Source organism: Hordeum vulgare, chromosome 6H (genome assembly GCF_904849725.1).
Source record: "Hordeum vulgare subsp. vulgare chromosome 6H, MorexV3_pseudomolecules_assembly, whole genome shotgun sequence".
Taxonomy (NCBI): Eukaryota; Viridiplantae; Streptophyta; class Magnoliopsida; order Poales; family Poaceae; genus Hordeum; species Hordeum vulgare.
The window spans coordinates 543033402-543059525 of NC_058523.1; positions in this window are offsets into that span (position 1 = coordinate 543033402).

Below are 26124 nucleotides of genomic sequence, written 5' to 3' on the forward strand. Positions count from 1 at the left end.
AACGCGGATGTGCCGTTGTTCGGCACTAGATCGGAATCGCTGCGAGTACGACTCCATCAACCGCGTTCTAGCAACGCTTCCGCTTAGCGATCTTCAAAGGTACGAAGATGCTCTTATCCCTCTCTCGTTGCTGGTCTCTCCATAGGAAGATCTGAACATGCGTAGGAAAAATTTTGATTTTATGCTACGTTACCCAACATGTACTTCTCAGCAAATGAGTGCAGAAAAATACACAAATACAATGATAAGTAGTTGGAGGAAAACAAACTATATTGAGGACCCAAAGATTGCAAATAGAAGGATCGTATGCCACAAAGACATACAAAGATAGAGGCAAGCAATCAAAAAATTCCAGATGGAACAAACAATCATATGGTCCTTCGAACCACATGAATAAAAGATATTATGATAAAGGCAACATAGTGCTTTATCAAAAACTAGAGAAGCTCCCCATGATTTGTGCACTAATATGAGATTTTTGTATTTGACACAGGTGCACAAGGTAGGATCGTTGCTCCCCTAGAATTTATAAAACACACAATGAGTGCAAGAGGATAGATGAGACACTAAGCATATCAATTGCACAAAACAAATGGTTGAGCAACATGTAATAAAAGCAACTTAAGAATAGGCTCAAACAAAGTAATGTGTATGAGTCATGGCAAAGCACTTGAGAAGACTAAGATAAGGATGAGCATTACTCATCAACATAGTCTTGATGAAATGAGATACAAAGTGCAAGACATATTATTCCCACACGCACATACTAGAAAATGGGTTCACAAGCTTACTAATAAACAAAATAAGAACCAACGCTTGTGACAACCCATTGTGAAGATAGGAAGTAAGAACCTTGTCAAGAGGAGGGATACTAATTGAAAATGGCAAAACCCTCATCAAGACAAGCATGATGAAAAATAATCTTCACGGCCAAAGAGTGCATGAAGATGTAGGAAAATAAGATACGCACTCAAAACAAATCCTTTCACGAAGCCACCAAAAACTGGAAAAAGGGAACGTAACGATGGACGTGAAAGAAAAGAGGATATCAATTAGAGATGTAACTTCTCTCATGTGTAAAAGATTCTAACTAGAAGACAATCATGATGATATTTGTCCACAAAGAAGGATATACACACAAAATGGTTACAAGAAGGAACAAACTAGATATCCAAAAGGAAGTCATAAATATATCAATGAGATCTTTTGCTTGGAAGCATAGCACATGGCCTAATATTTTCTTATTGTATAATATGAACTTCCAAAATACGAACATCAAAGACATCCCAACTAGTAGTAAGACATCATCGTTCGGATGCTTTGAGAAAGCAAACAAGTACTACAAGAACGAATCAAGAGATTCATGCCATGATGCAACCTGGAAAAGAAAAGACAGGTTGGGTCCTTTGCAAGAAAATAATGCATGAAGTGGATACTTGTTACCGAGACAACATTGGATTGATGTAGTAGATAGTTGTTCTTTGATCATCCTAACTTGGCTCCAATAATCACATGGTCTCAACATCTTCCTTATAGGTGAGCCGAGTATCCAATGCATCTCCAGTTGTTCCTGGAACAACAAAACAAACAAAATGGTGCCCAAACTCATTGGGACCAAAGAGTTAGAAAACCAGCAATACATAGGACAAACTCCACATACATATGTGCATATAGATATGAATTTGAATTTCATGCACACTTTAGCCAATTTATGACAAGGTGGAATTTCCCCTATATATTGGGTCAAAGAAGGAAAGCAAGCAAAAGAAGTTGTATATAGTAGATATGATACGCATGCTCAAGACTCTTAAGAATCAACTCAACACAAAGTTGATAAGTCACCAAAAGACAAGGTATCAAGTGATAATAAGATCCTAAAACAAAAAGAACTATCACTTGAAGGATATCAATTAAAAGATACCTCAAGGAATGAGATATCCATTGACACATGCCAATTAGAAGGCAACAAGAAACCAATTGAAGGAAAACAAACACGAGGTATCTAGTTTCCAAGAGAGAGCTAGGTTCCAACAAACAAAGCCCTCTACAAATTTTCATGATGGCACAAAGCATCATAAAGAGCAGGACTTGCCTCCCATCAACACACACTTGATGGGGATCAAATGATTTTATGATGGGTGAATAAAGAGAGTGTTTTAAAGAGAATAGGATAGCTCCCCCAAGGGACGTGCATTATATAGAATTTGCATTTGAATACAAAACGCACACGATGGGATCATCACTTTCTCTATATCTATAACCACACTAGACATGTTAAAAATAGATTCATAAGAGGCAAGAAAGACAAACGAAACACAAAATCCAATGTAAAGATGATTATCAATTCCAATCACATGATGGGAATACCAATTGTCAACGACAAGAAGTATTTTTGAAATGATACTCATTGGTAGATCACAAATATATCCAAGATCATATTTACCCATAAAACACAAGAAAATGACACTTGTAGAGCTAACATGCCACCTAGGAACAAGATAATTTATAATATCAACACTAAGTGGCAATACGTCAAATGTACACATTTTCTAGGTTTGTAATATGCACATAGCATATTACTCCCCCATAATGTGATAAACCAATAACATTAACAAGTGGCAAATTAGAACCAACAAGAGATACTTAATGGACCATATAGAATTTGAATTTCTCATGAGTAAGACATACCACATAGACACTAGATAATCTTGAAGCATAAAAACTAAGTGGTATTCCCCATGTATACACATTTATAGGATTGTGAGGTGTGCAAAGCACATCACTCCCCCACAATGGAATAATCCATTAATCTCTCACAAGAGCCAACAAAAATACAGACAAGATGCAAATAGGCTCAATACAAGACTCACATGTACATGATGTGCAAACCAACATACACATACTTGATTACTCAAGATAAGCAAGTTGGAAGCACAACATGTACAAACGCATGCAAGGTAAAAAACCACAACATGCAAAAGGGGGCAAGCACCTAACAATGTAAACAGTTTAAGTATAAGTTATCGTAAGGAGGCACATTGGATATAAGATAGAAACTCGATAATCCAAATGACTTGGCTTGAGATAATATGAATGATGAAGACCCCTTAATTCTTCATTATGTATCCAAGTCTCTAATGTCCTCCATAGTCACCTATTTATCAAGTTTGAGCTTGTTGGTCCCCAACTACGTTGGGTCCTAAGAAGTTAATCACAATAGGCTTGGCAACCCAAATGGTTCTTTTCTTGACACCATTTTGAGTACCAACAAACTTGGCAAACACATTGCCAACCTTATCCTTCCCAAGGGAATAGATATCATCAATAGTGATTGGGTTGGATAAGTTACCTCTTGTGCAAGATGAAGCGATGTGACCCTTCTCACGACATAAGTAGCAACATCTACCCTTTGCTTTCTTCCCAGTTGATTTCTCACCTCGGGAAGTGTTGGCTTGGGTCTTATTGGGAAGAAGCCTTCCTTCAACTTGTAGTTGAATATGTGATTGAGTTTGTGGCCGCTTCCCTTGTTGCTTGTGACTTTGAGACTTCGTCTTCAGAGGGCAAAATCTAACATGGTTCCCTTTAACTTTGCACTTGAAGCAAATGATTTTGGCCGAATTCTTGACTTGTTCTAGGCCCCTCTTGTTCTTGTTTGAGTTTACTCCAAACTCATTTTTGTCATTCGGAGATATTTGCTCACACAGGACGTTGTTGAGTGTGGGCATCCCTTCATGACACTATTCCAAGTCTTTCTTCAAGGAAGTGACTTGGGCCTTGAGCTCTTTGATTTCCTCTACACGGTTAGTATCAATGCAAGTACTAGAGGAAGTGTAAGCTTCAATGTTAGAGCGACAAGGCAAGGAAAGTAATGAGGTAGCAACATTATGAGTAGACGAATTACGAGGACTAGCACATGGAAATATAGTACTTTGACTAGAAGTAGTGCCATTGTCCACATGAGGCTCGCTTGATGTTACCTTGGTGATGATAGCCTCATGAGCTAACTTTTGCACATTATGGGATGTTAGAAGATCGGCATGAGAGCTTGTGAGCATTACATGATTTTCTTCCAACTTCCCATAATTGCTAGTTAGTAAATCAAATTGAGCACGTAGCTCAACATTCTCCTTCAATATTGATACTTCAAATGAGGTAGAGTTAGATGTACAAGTACCATCAACAATATGAGAGTAGTAAGTAGCAAATAGAGACTTCTCATGAGTAGATTGAAGCTCCTCATAGATCTTAGAGGTTTTGATGAGCTCTCCCTTGACATTATTGCATTCAAGGAGAAGGACCTCAAAATCCTTTTTAAGTTTATCATGAGCAACTTCAATCTCTCCTTTTGAAGATCTTAAGTCTCTACATGCTTGATGACTCTTCTCAAGTTCATGTTCAAGTTGTTCACTTTTAGCTTGTTCATGATTAAGTGAATCATTACAATTTTCAAACTAAGCAAGAACATCTTGGAATCTTTGAAGAGCGTTATTTTTAGCTTTATGAAGAATTTTACTGATCACATAGATATTTTCAGTCAAGTCATCATCATCATCCTCATCGCAAATATCATCGTTATTGCACAGGGAAGATGATACCTCATTATTACCTCTTGCCATGAGGCACATGTGAACTGGAGGAGTTGATGATGATTCTTTTGGTGAATCAGATTCTTCATTAGTCAAAAGTACTTCATATCCCCTAAATGTTTAGTCATAGAGCAACTAGGGAGAAACACGTTATTTTGATCAAGAGGACACGAGGAAGCAGGCATATCACCACAGACATTTGTCGAGGAATCTTTAGGTGAAATGCATGACCTATCAGCACAATAATTTACACTATGTGTGGTGCTAGATATGCTCGTGTCCATAGAGGCTATGACATTTTCATCAACATATATTTCTTCACTCACCATGTCATTACCTTGTGAGATTGAAGATGCTGAGGTGTGCAAGCAATCGGATATGGAAGTAGTGGTGGACTCTTTAAGATCGAAAAGAGTGAAGAGCTCATGCACCAACTCCTTCATCATAATACCGTCTTCATCAAGATTGGACCCACCATATATATCTTCAAGTTTAGTCCAAACTTCATGAGCTGACTTGCAAGTCGAGATAGACTTAAACACTTCAGGACTTATGGTTCGATGAATGGCAAGAAAGGCCTCACAATCAAGATACAATTCATTAGTAGATGAAGATGCATCATCCTTTTTGTCGGCAATCCCTACAAGAACAATTCGTAAAGTATTTGGGCCCATGGCCCGAAAGTGATGAAGCATACGAATTCTCCATAGGGTATAATTTGTGCCATCAAAGTAAAAGATGCCATTGTACACTAATCCAATAGTCGACATCGATACTCTCTAGGTCGTGAAACCTAATTAAAGAGAGACCTAGATCTGATACCAATTGAAAAGACCTCGATGACGCCTAGAGGGGGGGGGGGGTGAATAGGCTATTTAAAAACTTCTTCAGATTTGGCTTGAACCTAATGCGGAAATAAACTAAGAGGGTACTTGTCAAGCACAAATCCTAAATGCACTAGGCACTGCAACGTGTACCAACAACACGATCTACCAAGATGGACACAATACAGTTACTAACAAGCACAAGTAAGTTACACAAACTTACTTGAGCTATATCACACGACAAGTAGGTGAACAACACAAGATACTAGATCACACTATATCAACACGATATATCAAGGGCTGCAAGTATGAACGTGTGAATATAGAGGGTATGCTTGAATGATTAATCTTGTACACGAAATAGCCAACACAATATAATGAGCACAACCAATATGCAATGTATGTATGCTCAAATAACACAAGTAAACCACAAGTAAGGAGTTCGGGTTAAGGATAACCAAGGTCACTGAGACGAAGATGTATCCCGATGTTCACTTTCTTGGAGGGAAGCTAGTCACCGTTAGAGAGGTGGATGTTACCAGAAGGCACACCAACGCCACGAAGGCTCACCCTATTCTCCCTTTGAGATAACACCACGAAGGCGTTTCTCAACCACTAGTGGTAAGCCTTTGAGGTGGCTTCCAAACCCTCACAAACTTTTCCGGGGGAAATCACACGGATTGATTCCTCTCCGAAGAACTCCTACCGCCTAGGAGTCTCCACAAGAGTAATAAGATCATGGGGAATGCTCAAAACTTGCTCAAATCACAAATAGCTTGGGTTGAGAGAAGGAGAGGGAGACAATCTATCTTTTGATTGGAACAACTCTCAAAGGGGCTCACAAATGCTCTTGGGATCTAAGATTTGGAGTGAGCAAATGTGTGTGAGGTGGAAATGTGTTCTTATGAGGATAAGGCTGTGTTAGGCAACCCTCTCACGAAGTGGGAGGGGGTATTTATAGTGTGGAGAGAAAAAGAGCCGTTGGGGACACTTTAAGTCACACAGGGTCCGGACGTCCGACAGTTGTCGGAAGTCCGGGCGTCCGCGAGGGGTCAGACGTCCGATAGGGGTCGGTCGTCCGAGGCCTGTAAATATGACTGAAACTATTTTGAATTTATCAGCCACCGGACGTCCGGAGAGGACCGGAGATTCGAGTTATACAGCTCAACTTCTACTAGTGGTAGGTTCCGGATTTCCGACGGGTGTCGGACGTCCGACGCTCGGACGTCCGGAGGGAGCCGGATTTCCGAGATATAGAACTCAACTTCTACTGGTGCAGGCTTCCGGATTTTCGGGACTTGGCCGGACATCCGGGCCTCGGACGTCCGGAGGGAGCCGGAAGTCCGAGTTAAATGGCTCTGATTTCTCTGGTATAGGATTCCGGATTTCCGAGGTAGTCGGTCGTCCGGCCCTCGGACGTCCAGAGGAAGCCGGATGTCCGAGGCACTGGTTCTGTTTTTAGATAACAGCAAAGCAGTGGAGATGTGTTCTGAGCAGAAAGTGAAGTTGTAGTTTGAGCAAGTTCATCGCAAAACCTGTGATCCCCTCTTAATAGTGCGGGATCCCTAAGGACTCAAGAATCATAAAAGAGTACTGATGATCCATACTTGAGTGTATACTTTTATTTGCTGATCATCACTCTGCACCACTAACGTCAAAGGAACTGATACCTTTGAGTTAGCCCTTTCACCTGAGCTTGATGTTGTTGTTCCTTCTTGGCTCAAGTTGAAAGCAAAACATGATGAAGTCTTCAAGTAGCTTTCCCATACACAATGCGGAAAGCCTAGCTTATGTATTTATCTTCATTTGTCCACCATGTGAACATCCACAAGAATCAAGCATGTAGTGCTCAAGAATGCTTATCTTGATCTTGTCCTGTCCACCATGTGAACATCCACAAGAATCAAGCATGTAGTGCTCAAGAATGCTTATCTTGATCTTGTCCTGTCCACCATGTGAACATCCACAAGAATCAAGCATGTAGTGCTGAGGAATGCTTTTCTTGATCTTGTCCTTGTTAGCACATGAGATTGTCCTTATCAACACATGATCATTGACAATAGTTTCAATGATATATTCGTGCTGATCCACTTGAACTTGCACACCACAATCTTGATGACGATCACCACTTGACGTCATTGTTCATGGGTTGTATGAGATCTTCCTTTTGACGCAAGCCCAATGGAAACACACCTAACCCCCACATAGGAGTCCCACAAAGACCATGGGTTAGTACACAAACACGTAATGGAGAATGCTTACCATACCATGGGATCACTTGATCCCTCTCGGTACATCTTATACGCTTTGTGTGTTGATCATCTTGATTTACTCTTTGTCTAAGATCTTGACCACCTAGTGTTTCTATGACCATTCTTTGGATAATAACTTGAATAACATCTTGGTCAACATATAAACTCCTTGAACCCAACAGATGGACTTCAAGAAGTGCCTATGGACAAATCCTATAAATATAACTTAAGGCAACCATTAGTCCATAGGAATTGTCATCAATTACCAAAACCACATATGGAGATATATGCTCTAACAGCTACGCACTTCCGTGCCGGCGCCCGCGGTATTCTTCTTCTCCAGCAGTCGGCTCCGGTGCAGACCTACACCGCCGTTACGCGCCGCAACAAGCGGTCCCGCCGTCCGCGGCTCCAGCGTTGGGTGCAACACGCCCAGGCGCGCTAGAACGCATCTTCGCAAGTGGCGGTCCTAGAGTCGGTTGTGGTTGCCCCGCCGTCCCAGCGCTCGGACTCGGTTCCGACTGAGTTTCCTTCCGAGTACACGGGTCGCGGGCCTGCAGCAGAAGTACACATGGCCAACTGCCATGAAGATCCCCGTCAAGCTGGACGGAACGAGCACGAGATCGGCGAAGCGTCCGGCGCGCGTCGTCCGCCTCGCTGTTCCGCTAGTCGGCACACTCGGCGGAGCAACGTGGAGTTGTTCCGCAAACCCATCCTCAACTTAGCTGCGGCTGCCAAGATAGCCGATTCCCTTCAGCCGACTGATTCAGAGGCTGGCAGGGGGATCGAGAAAATCCGCGCCCTGTTGCACACGGCACAACAACAAAATTCGGCGGTCTCCCAGTCGCACAACATGATCCACAATAGTTCTGTTCATGCGAATACGCATCGGTCAGTTCATAGCCCTGGTTCTCATCAGCGACACAGGGGAGGCAGCCGTTCCATGAATCAAGAAGATCGTCGCCGTTCACGCACCCCTCCGCAGGGTGGGCCCTAAAGGCCCCGACATCATGATGATCGGCGTTCAGCCGGTGACACTTACGACCCAAGGCCCGACGCGAGAGGGCATATCGCCCAGCGAAGGGTCGACAAGGGCCGAGCCCACCGCGATGGTTACGATATTGACCATCCTAGTGGAAGCAGGACCATCGTCTCTGGTCCCGAGTGTTTCAGTCGAGCCATCCGTTCAGCTGACATCCCTCCCAACTTCCGATTGGCGACGGGAATCAGCAAATTTATAGGAGAGTCCAAGCTGGAAACGTGGCTGGATGATTACCGAGTGGCAGTCCAGATCGGAGGAGGAGACGACCATGTCGCCATGAAGCACCTCCCTCTGATGCTCGACGGTTCGGCGCGAGCATGGTGAACCAGTTGGCCCCCTCAAGCATCTACAGCTGGGCACACCTGGCCCGAGTGTTCATCAGGACCTTCGAAGGGACGTGCAAGCGCCCTGCTGGCCTCGTGGAGCTCCAGCATTGCGTCCAGAAGCAGAATGAGCCCATGCGTGATTTCATTTAGCGTTGGACAACCCTCTACCACACGGTGGAGAACGTCACAGAGCATCAAGCAGTCTGCGCTTTCAAGGCAGGCGTGCGGTACAGGGATCTGTACCTGAAGTTCGGACGAACATGCGACATCTCCATGAGCAAGATGATGGAGATAGCGGCACGCTATGCAAATGGCAAAGAAGAGGACCGCATCCGAAGCGGCAAGCACAAAACAGTCGCCGATGGAGATGGGAGTAACACTCGGAAGCAGAAGCAGAAAGCTCCGACCACTCCGCAGGCAGAAGCTGTAGCTGTAACCAATGCCAAGTTCAAGGGCAAAGGGAAGGCTCAGTTCACCCCCAAGAAGAAGCAGTTCAATAACCCCATCCTGGACCAGCCATGTCCGATTCATACGAAGATGGATGAAGAGGGCAGCCCCATATATCCGAAGCATACCACTCGACAGTGTCGCCTCCCGATCCAGGGGTTCGGCGAAGGGCAACCGAGTGAAAAGGATAATGAACAGGATGAGGAGGATAAGGAGGATTCGTTCCCCCAAGTCCATGCAACACTGATGATTTTTGCTGACGTTGAGAGCAAGAGTCGACTGAAGCTGGTGAACAGGGCCACCCCTACCAACCCCATGTTCCTCAAATGGTCTCAGACTGTGATCACCTTTGACCAGTCGGATCATCCGGCACACGTACCTACCCCAGGGAGACAGGCTCTGGTCGTCGACCCGGTGGTGGAAGGAGTCCGACTGCGCAAAGTCCTCATGGACGGTGGCAGTGGCTTGAACATCATGTACGCCGACACTCTCAAGGGGATGGGCATTCCGATGTCCAAACTCAGCGAGAGCAGCATGCAGTTCCATGAGTCGTCCCTGGACGGAAGGCCAAGTCACTCGGCCAGATCGCGTTGGACGTTGTTTTCGGCTCCGACAAGAACTTCCGCAAAGAAAAGCTGACGTTCGAAGTGGTGGACTTCCAGAGCGCTTACCACGCAATTCTGGGCCGCCCGGCGTATGCGCGTTTCATGGCCCGACCATGTTACGTATACCTGAAGCTGAAGATGCCAGGCCCGAAAGGTGTGATCACCATCACAGGCAATCGACAGCGGGCCGAAGAGTGTTTGCAGCAGGGATCAAGAATCGCCGACCAGCAGATGGCCGTCCTCGAGCTTGACGAGTACAAGAAAACAGTCGACCCCGCTGATTTGATGCGTGCGCGGAAGCCAGCTTCGGAGTGTGCATTCCAGTCGGCGGGTGAGACGAAGAAGGTCAGCATCCACCCGACGGACGACACTACTGCCCCGACGAACATCTCCACCACCCTCGATCCTAAATAGGAAGCCGAGCTCACCCAATTCCTCCGTGAGAACTGGGACATCTTCGCATGGAAGCCCTCTGACATGCCAGGTGTACCCAGGGAGTTGGCTGAGCACCGACTGCATGTGGATCCCACCGCTCGGCCCGTCCGAGAACGCCTGCGTCGGTCCGCCGCGCACAAAAGGAAGGCAATCGGAGAGGAAGTGGCCAAGCTTTTGGCAGCCAAGTTCATTCGCGCGGTACACCACTCCGAGTGGCTCGCCAATGTTGTCATGGTACCCAAGAAAGACAAGTCGCTCCGGATGTGCATCGACTTCAAGCATCTCAATAAGGTCTGCCCGAAAGACCATTTTCCGCTCCCCCGTATCGATCAAATTGTCGATTCGACTGCGGGTTGCGAGCGTTTGTTATTTCTTGATGCCTACCCGGGCTATCATCAGATCCGTCTGTATGGCCCTGATGAATTAAAAACAGCCTTCATCACCCTATTTGGGTGCTTCTGCTACATCACTATGCCATTCGGTTTGAAGAATGCAGGAGCTACCTTCATGCGCATGGTCCAAAAATGCCTCCTCGACGAGATCGGTCCGAATGTGGAGGCATATATGGATGATATCGTAGTCAAGTCACGCAAAGGTTCCGACCTGCTGACTGACTTGGCAGAAACATTCGCCAACCTTCGTAGGTACGATATCAAGCTCAACCCCGCCAAGTGTTCATTCGGCGTTCCCAGCGGAAAGTTACTCGGTTTCTTCGTTTCCGAACGAGGGATCGATGTCAACCCCGAAAAGATCGGGACCATCGTCCGAATGGAGAGGCCGGTCAGAATACACGATGTTCAACGGCTCACAGGTTGCCTAGCGGCTTTGAGCAGGTTTATCAGTCGACTCGGCGAGAAAGCACTTCCTCTGTACCGACTCATGAAGAAATCAGATACTTTCGAGTGGACAGATGAAGCCCAAGTCGCATTCGATGACCTCAAAGTCCTACTTTCCACCCAGCAGGTTCTTACTGCTCCGCTTAGTAAAGAGCCCCTTCTTCTGTATATCGCGGCTACAAATCAAGTCGTCAGCAATGTTCTTACAGTCGAACGAGAAGAAGAAGGCAAAGCATACAAAGTTCAGCGGCCAGTGTATTACGTCTCCGAAGTCCTGACTCCTTCCAAGCAGAGGTATCCCCACTATCAAAAACTTATCTACGGGATTTACATGACTGCGAAGAAGGTGGGCCATTATTTCCAAGACCACTCGGTGTCTGTCGTTTCTGATGCTCCGTTGTCGGAAATCCTCCACAATCGGACGCATCAGGCCGAGTGTTGAAGTGGGCAATGGAGATGTTGTACTGCGATATCAAGAAAGCTATTAAGTCTCAAGCTCTGGCTAACTTCATAGCAGAATGGGTAGAACAACAGCAACCGACCCACATCTACTCGGCTCATTGGACAATGTTCTTCGATGTATCCAAGATGTTGAATGGCTCCGGCGCTGGCGTTGTGATCATGTCGCCAAAGGGCGACAAACTCAAGTATGTGCTGCAGATACACTTTGATTCCTCCAACAACGAGGCAGAGTATGAAGCTCTCCTCTACGGATTGCGCATGGCCATCTCACTCGGCGTCCGTCGCCTGATGGTCTACGGTGATTCGGATTTGGTGGTCAATCAAGTGATGAAGGAGTGGGACGTCAGGAACCCCACCATGACTACATACTGCAATGCGGTGAGGAAGCTCGAGAAAAAGTTTGAAGGTTTGGAACTCCATCACATTCCGTGACTGAAAAACCAAGCAGCTCATGAGTTGGCAAAACTCGGATCCACTCGGAGACCAGTCCCGAGTGACGTCTGCCTCGAGCACCCCCACCTTCCCTCAGTTAAAGAAGATCCCTTCACAAAGGAACCAGTACAACCAAAGAGCTCCACACATCCGGCTGAAGTCGAAGTCCCTGCTGTGGTTGATTTGATCATGGAAGTTCTTGCTATCATCCCCGAGTGGACTGTACCATTCATTGCATACATCCTGAGGCAAGAATTACCAAAAGACGAAGTCCAAGCTAGACAGATCGTCCGCAGGTCAAAGTCCTTCACTGTCATTGATGGCCAGTTGTACAAGGAAAGCATTTCAGGCGTCCTTCAACGATGCATCTCCCCTGAGGATGGACAGTTGACCCTGGAAGAAATTCACTCAGGAACCTGTGGTCATCACGCCTCTTCAAGAGCAATTGTCGCCAAAGCATTCAGAGCTGGCTTCTCCTGGCTGCAGGCGAACGAAATGGCTAAAGATATGGTCGATCGATGTGAAGGCTGTCAGTTCTACTCCAACAAGTCTCACAAGCCAACATCTGCGTTGAAGACAATCCCTCTTGTTTGGCCGTTCGCAGTATGGGGATTAGATACAGTCGGTCCATTCAGGACAGGCCAAGGGGGATACACACATCTGTTGGTGGCAGTCGACAAGTTCACAAAGTGGATCGAAGCTAAGCCCATCAAGAAGCTCGACGCTCTAACGGCTATCAAGTTTGTCAGGGACATCATCTCCAGATTCGGAGTGCCTCACAACATAATCACTGACAACGGAACAAACTTTGACTCAGATAGATTCAAAGGTTTCTGTACAGGCCAGGGTATCCGAGTGGATTTTGCATCTGTGGCGCATCCCCAAACAAACGGGCAAGCAGAGCGGGCGAATGGACTTATTTTGCAAGGTTTGAAGCCTCGACTCCCGCGAGAGGTGGGACATGCTGCTGGTGCATGGGTCACCGAGCTACCGTCGGTGCTTTGGGGTCTCCGTACAACCCCAAATAGATCTACAGGGCGATCACCATTCTTCCTCGTTTACGGAGCAGACGCAGTCCTTCCGAGTGACTTGCTCCACAATGCTCCACGAGTCGAACTCTTCTCCGAAGCTGAAGCAGAACAAGCAAGGCAAGACGGAGTGGACCTTCTAGAGGAGGAGCACGAGATGGCACTGACTCGCTCAACCATTTATCAACAAGATCTGCGGCGTTTTCACGCGCGACACGTCAGGAGTCGTACGTTCCACGCAGGCGACCTGGTGCTCCGAGTGGATCAGCAAAGACCTCACAAGTTGGCTCCTGCCTGGGAAGGAGCCTTCATCATCTCCAAGGTGCTGAACAATGGAGCATACAAACTCTACAACATCAACAGGGAGACAGACGAGCCGCGAGCATGGAACGGAGATCTCCTGAAGCGCTTCTACACGTGACCATCGACTGAAGCAATGTAAAGAACAAGTATTGGTGAAATAATATAAAGCAAATTGAGTTTTTGCAGATTCAAAGTTCTTCCGCGGTCGCAGACTCCGGTCTCAAAAAAAAAACTTAGCTGCGATCCAGAATCGCCTAAGTATTAACTTTCTCCGAGTGTGAACTTAACGTCACACTCGGGGACTTAGGTGCGATCCAGAATCACCTAAGTATTAACTTTCTTCGAGTGTGCACTTAACGTCGCACTCACGGAATTAGCTGCGATCCAGAATAGCCTAAGTATTAACTTTCTTCGAGTGTGCACTTAACGTCACACTCGGGGACTTAGCTGCGATCCAGAATCGCCTAAGTATTAACTTTCTCCGAGTGTGCACTTAACGTCACACTCGGGGACTTAGCTGCGATGCAGAATCGCCTAAGTATTAACTTTCTCCGAGTGTGCACTTAACGCCACACTCGGGGACTTAGCTGCGATCCAGAATCGCCTAAGTATTAACTTTCTCCGAGTGTGCACTTAACGCCACACTCGGGGACTTAGCTGCGATCCAGAATCGCCTAAGTATTAACTTTCTCCGAGTGTGCACTTAACGTCACACTCAGGGACTTTGCTGCGATCCAGAATTGCCTAAGTATTAACTTTCATCGAGTGTGCACTTAACGTCACACTCGGGGACTTAGCTGCGATCCAGAATCGCCTAAGTATTAACTTTCTCCGAGGGTGCACTTAACGTCACGCTCGAGGACTTAGCTGCGATCCAGAATCGCCTAAGTATTAACTTTCTCCGAGTATACACTTAACGTCACACTCGGCGACTTAGCTGCGATCGAGAATCGCCTAAGTATTAACTTTCTCCGAGTGTGCACTTAACGTCACACTCGGAGACTTAGCCGCGATAGCGAATCGCCTAAGTACTCAGATGCCTTCGACTGTATCCTACAGATACACTCAGGGACTCAACAGAACCTCATTGAGGCTCATGTGGATGTCAAAACAACTGACAATTACATGAGTAGCAGAACCTCATTGAGGCTCATGTGGATGTCAAAACAACTGACAACTACATGAGTAACAACTCGCCCCGAGTGCGACCTGATAGTCGCACTCGACAACCTAGCTGCGATCCCGTATCGCACAAGTAATCTATGACCTTCGAGTGTGTCCTACAGATCCACTCGGAGATTCTACACACCCTCAGTGAGGCTCATGCAGATGTCAAGACAACTGACATGCTCTGCATGTTTGCCTTTGGCTTCACCAAGAAACGCCAAACAAAAACATGAGCCAAAATCGTCTCAACAACTCTTTGGCAGAAGAAGAGCAAAAGATTCGATTCAAATTCAAAGTTCACATAAAGATAGTTGGCTCGGTGTGGATCAAGCTTACCCACACCGAACCAAGAATGTGACGGCCAACAGCAGTGGCCAAAGTTTCTTACAAATCAACACTCGGCATACCGAGGGTAAAGTTTTCTCAAACAACGTCATGACTAGCGTCGGGACTGGTAGGCTCTACGAATGTGTCCAGGTCGATCCCGTCGGCGATGCGAGTGGCGTTCTCAAGGAAGGTTTCCATGAAGTCTTCGAACCGAAGTTTCTTCATGTTGGCGACCTGCAACGCTTTCAGCTTCTCTTCCCGCACCTCCTTGCAATGCACTCGGACAAGAGACAGAGCAACGTCCGCGCCACAGCGAGCCGCAGACTTCTTCCATGACTGCACTCGGTTTGGGACCTCCTCCGGCCGAGTCATCAAGCCTTCCATCTCATGCCGAGACTCGTCCTCAGGCCAAAGCTCCTTGTCAATCCGGCTGACGACTTCTCTCAGTCGACCGATGAAAGGCCCAACTTTGCACAGGCGAATGTGCGCTCGGAGCAGATCTCGATTGGCGTCCTCACCGAGTGGAATGTTCTCACGAATCGACCGCTCCACGTCAGCTGCTTCAGCCTCAGCGTCCATGCAAAAATCTGCAAACACAAGACGAGCAAACAATAAGTGCCGAGTGAAATGCTCATACCACAGGAACTCAAAAAACAGGACTTACCACCCAGAAGCGTTATCATCTGCCGGGCCCAGTCACTGACGTATTTTTCCTGTGCTATACACCGCTTGTTCAGCACATTAATTTGTCCCATCAGCTCGGACCTATGCGCCTTCATTCTCTCCAATTCAGCAGTCAACGCCTTGTTCGCTTCACGGGCCTGCTCCAAGGACTTCTCTCGTTCCGCCAGAACATCCTTCATACCAGCCATTGCAACTAGTGCTGCATCCAGCTCACCAGCAAACTGAACCTTTTCAGCCCTGAAAGTCTCGTACGCCGTCCCCATCTCGCAAGTTTTCTGCCAGCCAGCGCCAAGAGACGATCAGACAAATCCAACAATAACAAGTCTAAGTTCTTCAGACCCCTGCCGACGCAAGCAGTCGACAGCGGTCTCGGGGACTACACCCAGTGGGTTCACTGAGAGTGACCCCATTGGCATGCAACTCAAATAGGTCCGCCTATTGAGCTACATGACAACACCTAAGCCTATGAGGCTACTACTACCCGACCTGAGTAAAATTACTCTCGGGGACTCATCCAGTAGGTACACTCCGAGTGCCCCAACTGTTAGCATTCGAACAGATTAATTTATGATCTGATCAAGTCAAAGACAATGTGTATAAAGACAACTGCCGGTGCAAGCACTCAACAGAAGTCTCGGGGACTACACCCACTGGGTTCACTAAGAGTGAACCCATTGCAAAAATCATACGATATCCGAGCACACCCAGTGGGTTACAAGAGAAAAGTAAATACTTACTAGCCCACTTACTCGGATATCGTCCCGCAATTCCAAGCTTCGCTGGTACAGGGACGCGATGGAGTCGTACGCCTTTTTGGCTTCTCCCGCCATTAGCTCCGCATGCACCATGGCCCCCTTAGCCGCTCCCACCTGGTCCTCCGGGAGGCGCTGGACGTTGTACTCGACGTTCGACGGGCCTGGCATCGTTGGAGGCTCCTTAGGCATCCCAAGGCCCGCTCCAGTCGATTCTGCAGCAACCAGCGCCGTTTCAGTCGACGGCACGTCCGCGGCGAGAGCAGTAATTGGCGGAACAGCCTCAAGGACAGGCACCGCAGCTTGCTCAGACCTTCCCTGGTCACCCTCATCCACATAAATCTCCCCTCAGAGAAACCCAACCGAACGGTGTGAGATCATAGAAAAAAGGCAAGACCGAAGACAGAATTCGTGATGCAATAATGTAAACTCTCGGAATCGCTATGACGCACCTGGTTGGGACGAGACAACATTGTCCGTGTCCATGGGATCATCCCCCTGGCGCGCCGGAGAGGCGGCAGAGGTGGCAACCCTGTCGAGTGAAATTCATTCGACCATCAAATAGGAGTTCAATCGAATACCAGAAGAAGTTAGAAGAATAATGCACTTACGTTGAGGTGACGGGAACGATGACCCTCATCCGCGGCAAAGCCTTCCAAGGTTTAGATCCGCTCGGTTTGGCCACCTTGGAAGGCTGACCCGCAGGCTCAGGAGCAGCGTCCCTGGTCCTTTTGGCGCTCCGAGCACTCGGGACCACGGGAACAGTCGGCGGGGCGCTCGAGGATGCTCGAGGGGCCGAGGGAGCTGCAGGTTCATGTCGGCGCTTGGTTCGATGCTCCGGCGGCGGGGGTGGCGAGTTCTGCTCTTTGTCTTCCTCCTCCTCTTCACCGGACTCCTCCTCCGTCTCTCCACTGTCGGAGACATACTCGACGCTTTCCACACTGCCCTCCTGGCTGCCCTCCTCCTCCTCCTCGGCTGGATCCCCGTTCGAGACGGGAGAGAACCAGTTGGTCCACTTCTGCATAAAATACAGTCGGTGACATCAGACGTCAGACGGTGATTCAAGACAGTGATAAATCTAAGACAGTTATGTGCACTCGACAAGTTGTACTCACCTCGTTCGGAGGAGGGTTGTCCGCGCGGAAAGCCTTCACTCGCCGGGATCCTCTGGGGTTCTCGCAAGCGCCTGTGATCTGGAGCACCCACAACGCCACCGTCTCCCCGGTCACGCACTCGACGTTGGTCCGAGTGGAGTCTTCGGGTCCCGTGTAATGCCACATGGCGTGGTCTCGGGCCTGCAGTGGTTGGATGCGCCGGCCGAGGAAAACCTCCAGCAAATCTATGCCGGTGACTCCCTTTCTGACGACATCTACGAGTGCGTCGACCAGGGGCTAGATATGGATCTTCTCCGCCTTCGTGAGCGCGAGCTGCTTAGGCGGAGCTGGTCGATCTAAGCTAAAAGGAGGTAGCCCTGTCGTGGCATTCGAGCAAGCGACGTCCTGGCAGTAGAACCATGTCGACTGCCAGTTCCTAACTGACTCACTCAGCTAAAGAGCGGGATTACTACTTTTTCTCTTCTTTCGGAAGCCTAAACCCCCACAGAGCTGGAGAAGGTGAGTCTTATCATCCGACTGATTAAGTCGTTTGATAGTTTGGGACCTAGCAGAGAAGATATGTTTGAAAAGCGCCCAATGGGGGGGACAACCGATGAAGCACTCGCACAAGACTACGAAAGCAGAGAGATGGGCAATGGCATTCGGGGGAAGGTGGTGGAGCTGCGCCCCAAAGTGGTTCATTATGCCTTTGAAGAAAGGGTGCGGGGGCAGGGAGAAACTTCGATGCACATGGCTGAGCAGCAGGACGCGCTCCCCCTCCCGGGGCACCGACTCGGTCTCGCCCTTCGCCGGCAACCTCCATGACTTGTGCACGATCATCCCGTGCTCCACCAGCTCCAGCAGATCCTCCTCTGTCACCGTTGAGGGGAGGAAGTCCCCCTGGATCCACCCCGCCGGTAGCGTTCGTTGCTTCCGCGCAGGAGCCGCTGCCTTCCCCCTCTTCTTCCGCGCCTCTAGCTTGCTGGTCTGCCCCTTTGTCATGGCGGGAGCTGCGGATTCGCGAGGGAGATGGAGAAGGAAGAAGCTTGGGGTGTGCGGAGGACGGCGAAGGAAGCGGAGCAAAGGCGAGATGTCTGGCGAGCGTAACGAAAAACCCTCGCCGTTGGGATTTAAGTAAGGTTCCGACTGGGTCACTGGCAAGTGGCCCCGAAATCTTATCCACCAACCGACCGCGGCGATATCAGTGGAGAAGATGAAGGCGCGGGAATCGAGGCGTCAGGCACTACTCGAGCGCGATGTCGTCATCCCCGCTGAGCGCGCGGTAACCAAAATTTAAGGATCCCGGAAAATCCGCCGCTGTCAGTTGACTGGTCACGTCAGAAGATACCACGGAAGCACTCGGTTTCCGACAGTTTGTTTCACGAATACTTCCACTCGGATCGTTGATCAGAAAAGGTAAAATGGATCCGGGCAAGCAACGCCAAAGTCACATCCGTACCAGTCGGATCTGAACTTCAAGCATCGCTTCGTCGTTCCAACCCCAATCCATTCGGGACTAATGATGGGGTTATAGTCCTAGGGTAGGGTCATAGGCCTGCCCCGAAGGTCCTACCCAAGGACTACCCCTCATAAGGGACAAGGCCCTTAGTCAGTTCCGACTGAACTAAGGAGTTCCCATCATCCAGTCGGTACCGATCCTCGATCATCCAGTCGAAGACTAGCATTCGGAGTATATCAAACTAACCGACTGGATTCCACTCTGTGCATCGTAACCCCCCTGGAAGGAAACGGTCATACGTTTCCATGTGCCTTTATTAGCATTTAAGACGTACGTTACCTTTAACGTAGGCATTTAATCGCCACTACTCCACCCCTGTACACCGGACCGTTGTGGAGGACAGCGCACTCTATATAAGCCACCCTCCCCCACTGGTGCAGGGGTTAGAAATTCACTGTATTCTATATTCCACTCGACAACAAGCTCCCAGAGCACTGAGACGTAGGGCTATTACCTCCACCGCAGAGGGGCCTGAACTCATACAACCTTGCCGTAGCTAAGGCTCTGCCCATCCTTTCGTACCCTACACATCTACTGTCAGACTTATACCCACGACACCCACTAAGGCTCATGAGGTTTGAGAGGCAAAAAACTCAAAGGTGGAAAAGGTGAAAATGTTTTTCAAGTGGAAAGGAGGAATCCTATTCCTAGTAGGATTGGAGTAGGACTCCTCCACCTCCAATTTCGGCCAAACCTTGATGGTTTGAGGCTATCTCCTCCCCCTCCCTCCTATATATAATAGAGGTATTGAGGGTTTTTGAGATACGAGAAAACGGCCATGTGCTCCCTCTACTTCTCTCTAGATCTGTTCTTCCTCTAGATCGGTTTTTCAGCAGCGCTTAGGCAAAGCTCTGCTGGAATAGATCCACCACCACCACCACCATGCCGCCATGCTGGAGAAGTCATCTACATCTCCGCCCCTCTTGCTGGATCAAGAAGGCGGGGATCATCATCGAGCTGTACGTGTGCTGAACGCGTAGGTGCCGTCCGTTCGACACTAGATCGGGATGAATCGTGATGGGATCGTGGGACGAATCGTGATGAGATCGCGGGACGGGCTGCGATTTGGATCGTGAAGATGTTCCACTACATCAACCGCGTTATATACGCTTCCGCTTAGCGATCTACAAGGATATGTAGATTCACTCTTTCCTCTCATAGATGATCATCATCATGGATATGTATTGCGTGTGCATAGGAATTTTTTTATTTTTCATGCAACATTCCCCAACAACTCGTTGGAGAAGACGATGCTCGTGACTGTAGGGGCCAACCCACCCTTTAGGAAGTGATTGAAGACCATCACAATGCTGATCCTATGGGAAATTAGGCAAGAGAGGAACCGATGCACCTTCAATGGGAAGGAAGCCTGCGAGCATGACGTTCTCCAAGCGATCCGTACGACTCTTGATCTTTAGAAGCAAATTGGGATTAGATGTTTAGAAAGCCCCTTCGGGGAACCTCCGTGAGATTATCGCTTTTCTGTAGGCCTACGGACCATCTTTTTTTTCCTTTCTTCTTCTTACTTCCTTGATTCTAGGATCACCGCCTTTGTCGCTTTTTCCATTGCTCTCTGCTTACGATATATCTAGCAGCAGCGTAGGCTGACCATTTAAAAAAAAAACTTGATGGAGGTGCCTAGCAATGTGGCAAGCTACGCTAGTCATTCTCCAATACCAGGTTGACAGGCGTGTATGGTATTTCTCCCTATGCGCACCCCTTATGTTGGGTACAACACACCAGCACCATGGCAGCCGTTTAATTTCAAAAACCAAAATTACTGTTTTCTTTCGTGATGTACCAAACCTACTGTTGCAGTGGCGATTTTCTGTTCGGATATACTCCTTCGGTTTCTAAATATAAGTTTTTTAAAACATTTCACTAGAAGTCTACATACGGAGTAAAATGGTTGAATCTATGTTTTAAACCTTGTCTACATACATCCGTACGTAGTCTATTAGTGAAATCTTTAAAAAGACTCATATGGAGTATTTAGAAACGGAGGGAGGGAGTATATATAAAGAGGCCGGCAGCCGATTGATTGCGCGCAGCCCATGCCGTAGAAAAAGACTTCATACTTCACCCTTTTGATTCCCGTTATTTTTTACAGTCCTATGTACCTTCCTTATACAGTCTCTTTGGGAGTATAATTTAGGAGACGGTCGGGCTGTCAATTCTGGCCGAGGCGTACTTTTTTTACTGCTGGCCGTGCCGGCCATGGGCTGCTGAAAGAAATCTACATTCTTTTTCTATTTTTGCGGGCAAAATGGATATCTGCATTCTGTGGGTGTGCAAACGAGCGACCCGACAGCGGTATAGACCACGGAAAGGAGAACCGATCGATGTATACCGAGCCAAATCCCAGCCAGGTACACCCACATGCACGCATTAATAATTATTTCGTCTTACTTCGCGTTAAGATATATTTTTTTGAATTTTTACTAGATGACTACATAAAAAAAATAAAAAAATGAATCTATAACCCGAATATTTTTAATATACATCTGTATGTAGTCCTTTAAATAAACTTTTAAAATAATTACTTTTAAAAATGAAGGGAGTAGTCATGTGCGAGGACGACCTGGCTAAAAACTATGACAATTTAAGCATCGACGTAACTAGCTTACTCAGCAAAATACTACTCCCTCCGTTTTAAAATAAATGTCTTAAGCTTATTATAATTTTATACTAACGCTAGTACAGAGTTGAGACAATTATTTTGAAATAGAGGGAGTATTATTTATAGTACTCCTTTTGTTTTATAATATAAAAATACTTTTAAAACTAGACACATTAGTGCTAAAAACTTATATTACGGAACAAAAGATTTTTAATCGGGATGGCGACAAGGATCTACGGCGTAACAGCGACAGAGTGAGGCGCCGGGAAACTAAAGCATCCAGCGCGCTGTTCCTGTCGCCAGGATTTACGGCCGGGCGTGTGTAGATTAACAGAATTGCGCGAGCTAGCGACAGGTCGACAGGTAAAATGAGATCAAATTTCCATATGCATCCGTCCGTAGGTAGGATCGTCCGCCCCTGCCGGTATGAGTTTTACATTTTGTTTCTGTAAATTCTTCTAGAAGATCCAGTACATGTCCTCGTTAGCATCCACACAGCTTTATACTCGCATTTCTAACTAATTTTCCAGGCCATGTCCCCCTGACTGAATTGGACAATCAGTGGTGCAAGCAAAGTGCATGCTTCACGCTGTCGACGCGCGCTACGTGTTCTGAAGAATTTCTCACCGGCAAAACTCACTGTCGAGCGCTGAGCCTGAGCAAGGGATGCACCCTACGCTATGGTATAATCTTCATCGAGCAGTGTGCGGTCGATCCGACCTGGGATCCTATATTTTTGCCCGATTCTGTTTAGAGCATCTTGTACTTAATTGAAGAAGCATGACCTTTAACAAGCTTGACAAAACATTCAACCACTGCAGTATGTTGATGTCATTATAAGTTCCTGGCATATCAAAAAAGGAGTACCAAATACAGAGGTCATGTATGGTCACTGCCTCAAATACCACACTGCAATGTCGTTTGGCGCCTTTGTACATCACCTGCCAAATGGTATAATCTTCATTGAGCAGTGTGCGGTCGATCGGACCTGGGATCTTTTTTTTTTGCCCAGTTCTGTTTAGAGCATCTCGTAATTAACCGGAGAGGCATGACCTTTAACAAGCTTGACAAGACATTCAAGCAGTCTGCTATGTTGATGTCATTATAAGTTCTTGTCATATCAAAGAAGAAGTGTCAAATCCAGAGGTCATGTGTGATCACTGCCTTTAATGCCACACTGCAACGTCGTTTGACACTTTTGTACATCCCCTACCAAGCAAATGGACAGTTTTTTCATTTTCAATGTGTTCAATCGATACTTTCAAGCATCCCAGAAAATTCTTATGCTGCATTCTGTGCTAGGATCCGAGCATTGTTTTATGTATTGAATGATCGCAAGTATTAAGGTCCAAACACTTCCACCATTGACCTGCAGAACTTAAACAAGCACTCAATGATGGTGGACTCGACCATGGATCCATAGTCTTTCAGAATATTACTAGGAGCTCCATACGCAAGCATCATTAAAGCTATCGTACACTTCTGGAGTGTGATGAATCCAAGTGTGTCGGTGCAATCCTTTTTGCAGTTGAAGTGGTTGTCGAACTCCCTGATGGAATTCACAATCCTAAGGAAAGCTTCTGGCTCATTCGATAACGGCGTCGAAATACTTTGTCGCCGTGCAGAGGAGCGTCGGCGAAGTAGTCGATGTAGAGGAAGCAATAGTCTTCTAGTAGATGCCTTTGCTCGCGAACAGGCCGCCCAGAGCAGCGAGGACCATGAGGTGTTCTTCGCTATGGGCGTCGGCATCGGATTCCTCCTCCAACAATGCCGCGAACGCCTCCTCGTCGTCGGAGTCCATTGCCGAGACAAATCTCTGAACACCTAGCGTGCGTGGCAGATGCGCAGCCGCGTGCGTGGCTGGAGTGCCGAAAAAACTCGTCCAGAAGCAGAAGGCGAAGCCGAGGCGAACCCTCCCTTTCTCGTCGAGGAGATAGTCTTTCTAACATCGGTAGGTAGGTGGACGGCGCCGGGATCGAGCGCGCGGGGGGCGAATCTGGAGGTGGAAAACGGGTTTTTCGCCTGATAGTGACGGTCCACGCATCGTTTTAGTTTAGTCGGAGCCTCCAAACACCTTTAGAGCATTGGGTTCGGTCTGGAATCATCGGACCTAAGAATGGACTCAACGGACGAAAATCGGCATCCTAACGCACGACTGGGCAAATTATCGACTTCGTCAAAGAAAACAAGTCCCAGATCATATTGGGGACGCGGCTGGAGGTAATTTTATTATGCATCTCTGTCGGCGAGCAGCGCCTCCTTTTGCTTTCCACCATTGGTGGAAGGAGCTCACTCACCCACTCACCTTATGGCTCAGGCCCAGCATGTTGTATTCTTGCCAAAATATCGTACGGATACCGGCACACCTTTGTTTTAGCCGGGAAGCCGACATGCCTAATTCTGGCAGCGTGATTGCGTTGCGTGGTCGAGCACCTGCACGCGTGAATCGACCATGACTCAGCCAGCAAAATGATCGCTTTTCGCGTCGGACGCCATCTTGAAGGCCCTTGTACCGTTGTACGTGCGTGCCTAACCCTTTTTTTTTTCCAGTAATGCGCGTACTACATAATTGGCTTATTGCTTGCCTGAAATCTCATCAAGAAACCCGCAAAAAAAAATTCATCAAGCAAATCATGTATATTTGACAGTCAGATCATGCCTCTCGTCCTTGCATGTTGGAGTTGTGTGTGTTAAAGATATATACACTTGAATTTGTAATTGTATTGTATTTAGACAGAGTATAAACTTGTCTTCTATTAGGATACTTGTACACTTGATCTCCTATGTAATAAGGGAATAAACGCATGATGAAACATATGTCAATATAATAGCACATGCGTGTAGGGAAAGTCGACGACGTGTGCCAATCCAGGATGACCGGAGTACGATATTGTGACGATGTAACGGAAAAGAATGTATGTAGTAAAGCCTCGAAGATGTAGTCACAAAATATCTCATTTAATGATCAAGCAATCGGCATCCTAAGGTAGCTACAAAGCAAACAAGGACATGGAAAAGGAAGAATTGTGTGTTGTTTTCACGGAAGTTTTTCCTGCTAGGTCAAGTTTATTGTGAGTGCTTCAGGGTTTGTGCATTAAGGTCGGTCGTGGAATCAACTACGACGATATAGGAACGTGATGTTAATGGTCAACGACTTTTGGGTGTGGAAACACTCGGCGGAGGCTCAAGGGTTTGTATGACATCGACAAGACTTTGACGCGGGGTTAATTTAAGGTGTTGTACACACGGGGCTTGAAGTTGACGGTATGTAAGGATGGACTGATCATCTATCATGAAGTTATGTTAAAGATGAAGCTGGATAAAGGGGCTATGATATAAGGATCCAGAGAATCGAAGCCTATTCAGCGAGAAAAATCGAATGACACGTAGTTCGAACTCGAAGCCAGTGGTCTAATGGAAACATGAAGCTTGTCATCGGTCGGCGAAGATCGGTGGTACTCTGGAGTGGTGTTGAGTGATGTGGGTTCGCGCCCCTTGAAACTCGATCGGAACAGCGGAGGCACGATGCAGTAATAGCGACGAGGCGTGCGATATGAACGAGACATTGATACGAGCCAGGACTCTCGTGGTCATATATGTGGTGAGACAACTGTGAATTTAATTCGGGATGACTACAAGCAACGAGTGAAATTTCCCTCGAGCATTGACTGTGGTCAAGAAAAGAAAAGACTACAAGTTACAGGTGAAGTCACATGAAGTTTTGGAGTAGCAGCTGTGCTTATGGGATAAGCTTATGTCCATATTATACATGAAAGTTTGACACATGAATGAATTCAGAGTTGTAGAGAATATTCGTCAAGATGAAGTTTATTGAAGTTGTGTCAAATATAGTATACAAGTTAGGTTATAATTGAACTTATATTTGTATTATGTTTAGACCGGGTATGAAGTCGTGTCTTATTAGGACAGTTGTACCCTTGGTCTCTTATATAATAAAAAAGTAGACACATGATATCATATATGTCAACATAATAGCACAAGTGCACAGGAAAACCAGTGACTTGTGCCGTCACCCAGGATAACTGGGATGCGGTATTGCAACAGTGTCACGGAAAGGAACGCCCGTAGTCAAGCTTGAGGATGTAGCCACGTCGGTGAACCTTGTTAAAAAATCTCGATGTCGTGTTCGTGTGATTGTTTGGCCTTGTGACTTCGGATTTATTCTAACATTACCGTGGTGTGTACCATCAAATCAGCATAGAAGGCCCGTCTGATGTGGGCGCGCGACAGTATCACTGATCTGTTCTTCTAAAGAATCAATCATAATTCTTTTTTTTAAAAGAACAGTAATTCCATGAACTAGTAACACACACACACACACAAAAAAAATGTCTGCAAGGAAAGGGCCAGTCAATTTTCTCA